We start from the raw sequence: 11,710 nt of genomic DNA, 5'->3' as shown, positions 1-11,710 counted from the left end.
CTAAAAAAAAAAAAAAAAAAAAAAAAGCAAGTGCTTAACATAAAGTGAAATCGTTCTAAAGTGTTTTAAATGATTCACTACCTTTGGTTTCCTTAGAGCAGAGTGGCCTTAACCACATAGTTTTGAATTTGAGTATCTGATACAAGTTTAATTGTAGTTTTTATTTTGTTTAGTTGGTTTGCGGTAAGTGTTGTTTTTTAGGCCTCTGTTACACAGATAGATAAATATGGAGAAAGTAATTTAAGAAAAGAAGCAAAGAGATGAGACGCACTCACAAAGAAATACCCTTTGGGCAAATTAGCCTGTACCTATACACTCAGATGAGAAATAAAAAAAAAGACCATGAAAGCTGTTCTCTTCTTATCTTCCTTCTTTAGTGAAGGAGAAAACATTATGAGGAGAGATGTATGATATGTGTGAATCTGAATATTTTCCTTAGAGAAGAAGAATCATTGTGTGCTGGTATTAGTATTTTGACCCAACCCCTGACATCACTTTACTGGTTCCTATTGGTTTCATCCACTTTGAATTCTTTTTATTTTGTAAAATGCTGTCAGTGAGGCAGGTTCTAGTTTGACAGAGCACATGATCACACTAGAGTTTCAGGCATCAAAGGACATAATCATGTCCAGAGAGATGACGTCCAGGCCACCTCATTTCATCTCCGTCAAGCAGCACAGCTTCCAAATCAAGCATCATTCTGGGGCTTCAGGGCTGATTGTTTCTCTCACTCTCCAAGTAAAACTCACTTTGTCCTTCACTTTCAAACAAATCATTTCCTGTGAAAATCAAAAAGTCCTCCAAGCAACCATGGAAGAGCTGATAAGCAAAGCCAAATAAACCAAAATGTATTTTACCTCTTGATTTTGTTTTCTCTGTGTGAAGCACTTGCCAGTATGTTAAACATAGTGCCAGGTGTTGTAGGGTTTGATCAAAAATATAAAACAGGCTTGATCACCAAGTTTCTTTCTTGCTGCATAAGGAGATACTTGGGTAATACTTAAAATAGAATTGTGAATTATCAAAGCAAATGAACAAACAAAAATGGGTCCCCCAAAGAGAGGCAGTTTTAAGAAGTGTTTGCACAGATGGATAAAAAATATATATTGTCATTTTAAAACAACCTATTTTCTTGTGTTGACCTAAAGAAAATATATGAAAGTCAACATAACCATGTATTCACAAAGAATGCAGATACTATACTATATATTCACATTTCAGTTTTTATACTCCAAACAGTAAAAGTTAACAAGAGACCTAGACCTTGAAATATTGGAAAGTTCTCAATAAGTAGAAGAGCTAGTGTTAGGAGCATGATGCAGAAACCAGCAACTCATATCTGGTGGTGTGATTAGATTAGTTAAACGCATATCGCAGGAGTGTGTTATACAGCTTTTTAGGGACAGTGTTTATACAAATACAATCACAAATACATAAAATAAGGCTTATATAAAAGTCTTCAAATGGTAATGATGAGCCCCAAACAAAACTGTGTTCTTACTTTATTTATTATTATTTTGGTAAAACTATGTGACTTACATATAAAGTATCTGTCAACAAAATTGTGGTCAGTTTGTAACTCTTCAATAAAATCATGTGTCAATAATCATATTACTGTAGCTGATAACCAGGATGATACATAAATAATTTCAGCTGTTATAGCAGTCAGGCTAGAAAAGGCATTACCTTGTAACACACACACAAAAAAGAAAAACACCAAAATATTAGTGGTTTAAAGCAACAAAGGCTCTGCTCATGTCTCAGGAACCTAGGCTAATGGAAGTTCCAACATTTTATGATGCCACCTCTTACCTCAAGGCTTTAGGATTCATCACAGAGATAAATAGTGACCTACCACTAGTACTTACAATATATGACCACAGCTAGTCACTTGGCTGCTCCTAACTTCAAGAGGGTAGGGAATTATAATCCTCCATAAACCTTGAAATGGAAGGCAACTAGCCATTGGTGAACATTACTTGTATCTTCCCACAATTTATTTGCTGCTTTTATTGGCCAAGATTCCCTATCATTCTTTCTGCAGAAAGGCGTAAAGAATTTTCTTTCTGCTGATTGATAGCACTGTTATCTTGAAAACATCTTCTTTTTTGGTGGTACCCATTAAAAATAACAAAATTCTTCAGTTGACTACTGCTCTGGAAAAACTGATGACATTCAAGACTATGCCTGTACCAGTACAATTGGTTGAAGATTAAATATCAGAACGTGAAACATGTTTGACATGCATGAAACAGTTTGTCAGTTTTTCAAAGCATTAAACATACAGATACCTACCATGGGACCCAGCAATTCCATTCCTAGGCGTATACTCAAAAGAATTTTTTAAAACGTTCACATAAAACCTTGTACACAAATGTTTCTAGCAGCATTATCCATAATAGCCAAAAAGTAGAAATAACCCAGTTGTTCCATCAACTGATGAATGGATAAACAAAATATGATATATCCACACAATGAAATATTACACAGCTATAGAAAAGAATGACGTACTAAAATTTGGATGAACCTTGAAAACATCATATTAAATGAAAGAAGCCAGAAACAGAAGACACACACACACATGCATATTTACTTACATAAATACACATATGTACGTATATAAACACATGCATATACATGTCATCTTATATTTGCAAAGTTGCAATTGAGGGTTTTGTTTTTAAGTATGTTGACCAAAGGTTCATGTAGTATAATAGGAAAGCACTTAGCCCTATTGAAGGTGACGGACTTGGCAGATAGAACTCTCTTCTTCTACCTCCCTCCCCTTTAGAGAGTTTATTGGTATACTTTTCTGAGATAAAATGGGAGAACAAATCCAAGAATTCATAAAAGGTTAGACAATCAGTGACTAGAAATTAGAGCCTAAAGTACTAGTAAAAAATTTTTTTTAAAAAAAAGAAACCCACTCTGACAAATCAGCTAAACTTCCCTTATTTAACAGCACCGAAGAGCAAGAGCCTGTGCTTGCTTTTAATCAGCAAGCCTCCCTGCTATGAATTACTTTTTGCCTCTAACTCAGGAATCCACTGCATTTTCGGCCTTAGTTTCTAAGTGGAACTGATGAGAAATATGGCTGTGTTCCAAAAGGTTGCAGCAAATTATATGTGGATTAGATCTGAGAGCCATGAATTGTAAGGAACAATTCACAACTTGATTTCAAGCTTCAATTCTATGATCTCATGGACCAAGATATGGTGAATGAGATGTAACTTCTCTAATGGAACTGCAGGGAGAACTACCAAATCTGTTGTCAATATAAGTGACATTCATTCATCCCTTTATTTATACAAACAGGTATTTATTGAACACTTATCTGTCAGGCAACATGGAAATCACTAGGAATAAAAGATGTACAAGACAAAAATCTCTACCTTGAAAATGTCACAGTGCATTAAGGGAAGGCAAACGTATCACAAACCCTTAGAGAAATGGTGGGATGGACAGTAATAATAATAGACTTTTGTGCTCCTCTGATAACATAGTGATGCATCTAATTCTGCTGGGGTCTGAGTTTCACGGAGGAGGTGATACCAAATATGAGTCTCGAGGCAAATGTGTAGGAAAACAAAGGTGGAAAGTAATAGTCCAGACAGAGAAAACATTATGAGGAAAAACATAAGAACATGTCATATTCTGAATCCTGCAGTTTGTATGGAATGACTACAACCTGTGACATCTGTGGAGAAATAGCACAAAAGATTGACAAGAAGGAACTAGATCATGCCATAATAAGATTGGTCTTCATCCTATAGGCAATGGAAAGCTATTGCAAGATTTAAACAAGAGAGAGTTTGGATCAGGTTAGGTTTAGGACAATGTAGAAGATGAAGTGGAAGGAGTCTAGAAGCAAGAAGACTCAGTAGAAGACTATTGGAAGAGTTCAGGTGAGAGGTGGCAAGTTCAAGTCAAAGTCCAGGTGAGAAGTGGTAAGAATGGAGAGTAGAGAAACTACACATGCTTTGGAGACAGACTTGATGGAGTTGTAACTATGTAAATGTGAATGGTCTCAGATCATGCTCAGGTTATTAAATTGTGAGACACAGAAGAGCAGTAGGAAAGCTTTGAGGGGAAAGTCAAAGATGGAGCTTTAAGGTACTTGTGAACATTCAGAAAATTGAGCGGTGGAAATATGGGTCTGGCACTTAGGGAGGAGAACCAAACTAGAGAAACAGGTCATGGAGTCTCTGTGTATCACTAATAATAATGGTTGTATATGGCTGATGTTTCCCAGCAAAAGTTATACAGAGTAATGAAAGAAGATTGCCAAGAACAGAACCAAGGAGAAAGAAAAGATGCATCAGTCTGAGAGGTGGAAGAAACATAAAGGGCATGGTGTCAAAGAATGAGAAAATTTTAGGAAAGAGGGAAAATGTTTAGGAAATTTTATCATAGAATGATAAGTTTAGTAAAGAAAAGCACCCAGGGTTAACAATGAGAAGATCACCAGCAATCTCTGTTAGGGCAGTTTTCATGAAGTGGTGAGGCATGACTTACTTCATAAAATCAGCACCAGTAGTCCCTAGCTTTTTAAATTAATTTCCAACGATTTCCTTAAGTCCCCCAGAATTTCTTATTTTTTAAAAAATTCTCACAAGTTCCCTACTTTCACAGCCCAAACGGGGAGAGGGAGTCCCCTGACATCTACAGTCTGGCTGAGAAAGAAGGCAGGTGTCCTGGAGTTCTCTTTGCAGAACTCATGTAGAAATCTGGCCCTGCAGAGAGCTACAAGCAAGGCAAGCTGTCCCCCCAGTAAGAGTAAACTGGATTCCAGGTTGCCTGCTTGAAGGCAGTGGGGACAGTTAGGAGTAAGGAGGGCATAGTAAAGAGTAGAGAAAATTTAGAATAGCTGTCTGGGAAACAGTGACATAATTACACAAAGTAGGAGGTTAAATTCATGCATAAGAAATGAATATGTGAACAGTTACCAACAGAGAATGAAAGTGGACCTGTGTCAATGGATTGTCCTAACACCTGCATTTACCACAACTGATTTTTTTTTTTAATTTAGGCCATGCCAAGACAGGCATTTTAAGACCACTGTTCTTAATGTTCTATCTCATTGGATTTAATGAGTCATACTTAAAAACAAATGGACTGTTTTCTATAGGGCCAGATTCACACTCAACTTCACAGAGTAGAAACTTAAAATGTTTGAAATTAACCCAAATCAATTTTTAAAAGATTTTCTCAGGAGAGAGAAGAGGACACATTTGGTTAAGACCCTGAGTGCCATGTGAAACATGTAAAAGATTGACTGAATGAAAATAGGCCATCCTTTGTCTCCCTTAGACACTAAGCCACCTTTTGTTCTACTCTTTTTTACTTTAATTGGAAATATTTTAAAATTTTAGAACCAGTTTTTTTCTAAATATCTGAATACTTATTTTTCTCCCTTTCTAAAAAGAAATGTCAGAGATTAAAAAGTTAAATCTTCCTTCCTTGAAACTAGCAAGAAAAGAACTGTTTGGTTCTAATTGTAGGTATTGTCTGGATTATATATTTTCCAGTTTCCTAGTAGAGTTTCTAGTATGCTCTGCTAGTTTCCCCAGCAGTTTCAACCCCTAGTAGAACACTGGCTATTGTATAATCTCCCCAATTGAAAGTATCCACAGTCAAGAACAACAGCATGCATTCTGGGCATACTTATTTACCACAATTTCTCTCTAAATATCATAATGTCCTTTTACTATGAAATTTTGCAGGCTATGATGTAAAAGAGAGCCCTCTCTCTGTGTGGCTCTTTTCTTGGGGCTTCAAGGAAATTGGCCCCTTGCAGCTGGTGTTTCTGAAAGTGAGTTATCAAAATTACTAACCATTTCCATTTAGGTTGTGGATTAAATGTTTGCAAATGGCAGCTTTAGCCTCTGGCAATTTAAAAACTGGGCTTAGCTTAAAGTACCATCTGACACTAGGTTTTACCTTCTTTTAATTTCATTCCAAAAAATGACTTGGATATTCACTCCAAGCTACCCACCCCTCAAAATTATTTTCTATTAATGGGCAGAAACAGATTAAAGAACCTACAGTGTGCCTTGATTTATAGAGCTACCATGCTTTGATTCATTCAATAAACATGCATTGGGTATCTAGCCTACAGTGGGGTGCTGCATTTGCAGAGTTCGTAAACATGGCCTTTTCCCTCAGGTCCTTGCAAACCAGTCAGTAAAGAACATTGTAAGTTCTACAGTAGAGGTGTGCACAGAGAGGAGGGCCATCACCATCAACTGTACTGTATACTGACTTGTCTGAAGTTTAAAATACTTTGTATCAGAAGAGAGGGATCCCCATTTTATGTAATTAATTCAGCAATTCCTTTGATAAAACATAGCCCTTTTGTAAATGCTTTCTTAATTAGTTTCTTTCTAACTTTAGAATTTCTTAAAGTAAGTCACACTTATAATTTCTGCCCTTGAAATAAGTATGTAAGAGTAAATATTTGTGAGATGTTACAGCATCCTAATATGTTTTACACTATTAAAGTTTGTGTGAATTTAGAGTGAGAGTATATGTATTTTTTTTACTTTCATGTAGAATCTTGCAACTGGGTGGGTTCTTAGAGATCATGTGCTCGTGGGATGGAAAACTTGAAGTCCAAAATTTAGAACTCACCAGGTCATACTGTGAGAGGGGACAAATAGGGCCTAATATACCAGTCTGCTTTTCACAAAAAAATATTTTATCTATGCTTAGAATGTTCTTATGAGCATTGATTTAGTAAAAATATATTTAAATTCTCAAATTTTATATTTAGAAAATCTCATGTAAATTTATTAGGTCATGTTCAAGAAAGCCTAAAGAGCAAATCATGAATAAAAAATAGCCACTTCTAGAAGTTGTTCCTTTTTTCAACACTGTTTGTTAAAGCCACAGTTATGATATATGCTCTCTGTAAAAGGTCAATTAGCAGATTCCCCAGGATATTTAAAGTTTTGTGTTATCTTCTAAATGTCAAGTTGAAGTTAGAAATGTTACATTTGGGAGAATTTTGCCATAAAATAGTCCAAATTATGAAAAACAAATATTCCAGATCAAGGATAAGGGAGTGGTAGGGAATCATACTTTGCTTCCAGAAGCCTGAGAGGCTCCAAGGCCAGATCAGTTGGCCAATCAGTTCCCAACAGTGGCCCACTCCTTGAGATGGCAAGGGAATTGAACTCTTTTTAATATTTGGCCTCTTTTCACTGACCGACTCCTATGAACTGGTGTGAAGTAGTACAAAAGACAGTTTTTCATGCTTTTTTAATATGAGGATGGCCAGAGCCTACACATAAACTATGGGGTATGTTCTAGGAGAGGTCTGAAAGTATAAAGAGAAGAAAATAACCAATGGGACAAATTGTTGGTCCTAGTGAAGACCAAGGGGAATAAGATTGAAAGCTCTGATAGAAGGATGACCTTTGAACAATTCTTTTTCAGATCCTGGAGGAAAACAGGCGAGGATAGATGTGGCTATAGATATCTTTGTTCATGTTTGAGTTTAAAGTTGAAAAAGCTCATTCCTAATCTCTTCAGTTTTCACTGGGAAGCAAGGCAAGGCCATTTTCAAAAAGATTTGTAGGAGGGAATAAGGATTGGGATTGTAGGAGAGTTGTGGGCATTTGGGATATCAGTTGTGGGAATGGGGAAAATCACTGATTAGGGACAGGTAAAAGTTTCCTCCCAGCAGTGAGGATCCAGCTGCAGTTGAATACTGTGATTGTGGCATTTCACCAATATGCCTGGTTATGTTAATTCTCCACCAGTAAAGAGCAACTTAGATGTAGAAAGTAAAAACATAGAAAGAAACAAACATAAAAGTTTATAGGTTGACTTTATAGGAGAACCTAAATACAAAAACACTGAGGGTCTGGTGAAAGTGGTTAAAGTCGTTTACAATTAAAGTCTGACAGAGAAGGATGCAAAGCCATGAAGTTAGTGAAGCATCAGGAAAAAAGGAGTGTGGAAGATCTCTGAGACAGAACAGTTATCCTAGGAGTAAGGAAGTAAGAGATCTTGAAGGAAAGGAATAAGAAATCTGTGTATGTGATTAAGATCAGGGATCAGCTGACTTCCTGTAAAGGGTAAGATAGTAAATGTCTGTGGCTTTGCAGGCCATATGGATTCTGTTAGACTTCTCAACTCTGCCCTTGAAGTTGAAGGTATTCATAGATAACTAAACAAATGGGCATGGCTATGTTTCAGTAAAACTTTATTTACAAAAACGGGGTGTGGTCTGTATTTGTCTCAAGGGCTATAGTTTGTTGACCCCTCTTCAAGATAATGACAATTACCAGGATGTGGAGGAAGTTAAGTGGAGGTGAAGGCTGTTAGAAACCAAGGGGCCAAGATGCTTTAAGATTAGTATATTGAATATAAACCATCTAGATCTAACAGACATCTAGAGAACACTACACCCAACAACAACAGAATAACACATTCTTCATAAATGTACAAGGAACATTCTCCAGGACAGATCATATGCTCGGCCACAAAACGAGCCTTGGTAAATTTTTAAAGGATTGAAATAATACAGTGTATGTTCTCTGATCACAGTGGAGTGAAATTAGAAATCACAAATCACTAACAAAGAAATCTGGGAAATTCACAAGTATATGAAAATTAAATAATGCACTCCTCAACTGCTAATGGATCAAAGAAGAAATCACAAGGGAAATGACAAAATACTTTGAGATGAATGAAAATGAAGACAGAACACACCAAATATGGGATGCAATTAAAGCAGTGCTTAGGGGGAAATTTATAGCTATAAATGCCTACATTAAAAGGAGAAAAATATCACAATCAAAAATCTAATCTTTTATCTTAAGAGAAAGAAGGAGCAATAATCAGGTCTGAGATGGCTTGAGGAGATGGAATGGGATGAAAGCCCAGATAGAGAAGTTGACCTTAGCTGAGAAGAATGGCTTCTCTTCGTAACTGGAGCAAGGAAAAGTAGAATGGTTTATATGTTTGCTATAAGATTATAAATTTCCCATCTTTACCGCTTTCATCTGTTTTCTCTGTAAAGCTGAAGTTGAGGTCATTTGCAGAGAATAAAGGGAAATGGAGCATTGGAGATTTGAGCAATAGTTTTTGTGTAGAATGGTTAAAATAGTCCTCCTATAGAGTTGACTAGAGAAAACTATTGAGAATTTCAGGCTGTTGAGGATCTTTTTGAGGCTGGTAGTAGTGTGTTACAGAGGAACTACTGATCTGCCGTGTTGTGTAATTCCTTCAACTGCATTTGGGTAGGTGGGTGAAGGCACAGAAAAGGCAAATGTTTGTGTTCATATATAGCTAGATGGGTGAAATGAGAAGATAAATAGGCAGGGAAATTTAAGATGTTGAAATGATGGGTCATGGTCAATAAGCTAGTTAAGGACAGAACTAAAGAAAGGAAAAAGCTAAGGAATAGGGAGCAAATAGATCACTTAACTGGAGGTCACCAGGAGGTCTAATATACAAATCGGCTTCATGAGGGCAGAGAAACTGTTTTGTTTGCTAATGAGTCCCAGGCCCTGGAATAGTGCCTGGCACAGAGTAAGTGTAAAATATTTGTATTTGTTGAATGAATGATCATGACAGAGCAGGGATCATTTAGGAAGAAAGCTGGAAGAATGGAAGGTTGTGGTCAGAGTTGGATGCTTGAATGGTGATAGAGAGGCGGAGCATTATGGGTAACACCTTGTATGTCTGACATGCACATACAGTAGGTTCTTGGTAACTATTAGCCTTAATCATTAAGTTTTTTGGCCTTTTATAGGAAATAAGTATTTTTTGAGAAATTAAGTAGAAAGTAATTTCTCTACAAATGGATGAATTGACATTTCCCAAATAAGTATCATTTAAAGCCATTGAAACAATCAAAGTTGTTAATTCTACCTCATATGGGCAGAATAAAAAAACAAATAAATAAACAAACAAAATACTAGTAGGAATGATCTTCCTTTCCAAATTAGCCTAGTCTATTTCTCAAAGCCAGAAGCTCGGAGTACTTCTTATGCTTTCTATTGTTTTATTTTGCTTATCACAAGTGTGGGAAATTTTAGATTCACAATACTGTATCACCTTTCTAAAGTGTATTGATCTTTCAGTAGTCTTGAAAGACCTCTTTTTTTGCTTTTAGAATAAGGTTGAAGTCTCATTAAAAATAGACTATTTGCAAAGGAAAGGTTTACAGACAGGGGCTGAAATGGCAATAATCTAATGTTTAACCAACGCCAGTTTTTATTTCGTTTAGCTAAATGTATCAAAGAAGTACTTTGGTTTTGAGGATTCACGTCTTCTTTGGCTAACTTGTGGTAATTCTTACCCTGCTTCTCTCCCACACCCCACTGTGTAATTACTTGTACACAGTAGATATTAATAAGTCTGTATTGACTGTTCTTTAATTATGTATGGAGTTCGTTCAGGTTTTTTCTGTGAGATGTTATGGGAAAACCCGAATGAACTTTTTGGCCAACCCAAGAACAAGCAGTTCTCTGAAATGCCCTTCTCTGTACCTCTTTGCTGGGTAAATTTCTCTTATGATCCAGTTCAAATATCGTCTCTGAAATTATCCCCCACTCTTACAGGCGAATAATCAGGCCTCTGTCCTTAGAGTAGTTCTTTACTGTTTTCTATCATATTACCATTATTTACTGGTGTAGCTATTTCTCATTGTTGCCTTTTATCTATCAAGGAGCAGGGAATTTAGCTTATTCATCTTAGGGTCTCCATACCTTGTGTGTGCCTGCTATGTATAAAGTGCTCCAGGTTTGTCTGGCAAATAGTATGACAGTGAGAAAACTCATTCTACAAGAACGCTGTAGGCTTATGTTGGAAAACCCTGACCTCTAAAGGATTTTGCCTCTTTAAAATTTTCCTGCATTTAGGATACTGCTGTTAGGTGAGCAATGATTAATTGGTTATGGCTCTGTAATCCAATCAGTGGATGTAATTAACTTAGAGAAATGTTAGCCTTTTTCCCTACACCAACTTTTTTTTTCTTTTCTCTTTAAAAAAAAATTTTAGGGACTTCCCTGGTGGTCCAGTGGTTAAGACTCTGTGCCCCCAGTGCAGGGTCCTGGGTTTGATCCCTGGTCAGGGAACTGAGATCCCACATGCCACATGGTACAGCCTAAAAAATAAAAAAAAATTATACAATTTTGAAAGGTTAAAGCTTCTTTTAATTAAGCATACAACATAGTTGATTTTCAATATATATTTATTAAAAATACAGATGTCCACCAAGATGTTAACAGTGACCATTATTTGGGTGGTGGCATTTTTATTTTTTAACTTTTTTCTCTAGAAATAATTTTTTTCATTCTTTGAATTTTCTATTTCATGATATATATTAGGGGAAAATTCCATTTTTTAGAAGATATGGTACATGATGGGGACATTTAAGAGAAATAAACGCTTTGGTACAGTTTGGAACCAGGCAGCTGGTTCAAGATGGACCAGTCCATGCTCCAGTAACAAATCTCAGTGGCTTAGGAAAACAAAAGTATATTTGCTGTAGATAGACAGGGGTTCTTCTACATCCAATATTGCACATCCAATCCTCCATCTCAAAGTAGTTTCCAAAGTTGCTGCAACCAGAGGAGGGAGAGGTGGAAGAGACCAGCCAGCTCTCACCTGCCTCAGCACATGTCATTTGCCATGGCCAAAACAAGTGCCATGGCCCCAAGCTTGCTGCAGAGTAAAGTGGAAAATGCAGGGGAGC

General features: G+C 36.6%; 1 protein-coding gene across 1 annotated transcript in view; it reads left to right on the top strand.

Moving 5' to 3' along the window:
* SLC2A13 (solute carrier family 2 member 13) overlaps positions 1 to 11,710 on the top strand; it is a 412,288-nt gene that overhangs the window by 320,796 nt on the left and 79,782 nt on the right. The gene's annotated exons all lie outside the window — the stretch shown is intronic.

The sequence above is a fragment of the Neophocaena asiaeorientalis genome, unplaced genomic scaffold, assembly GCF_003031525.2.
Source record: "Neophocaena asiaeorientalis asiaeorientalis breed wild unplaced genomic scaffold, Neophocaena_asiaeorientalis_V1.1 scaffold641, whole genome shotgun sequence".
In the NCBI taxonomy this organism is placed as follows: Eukaryota; Metazoa; Chordata; class Mammalia; order Artiodactyla; family Phocoenidae; genus Neophocaena; species Neophocaena asiaeorientalis.
This window is presented reverse-complemented; position numbering and strand designations above follow the sequence as displayed.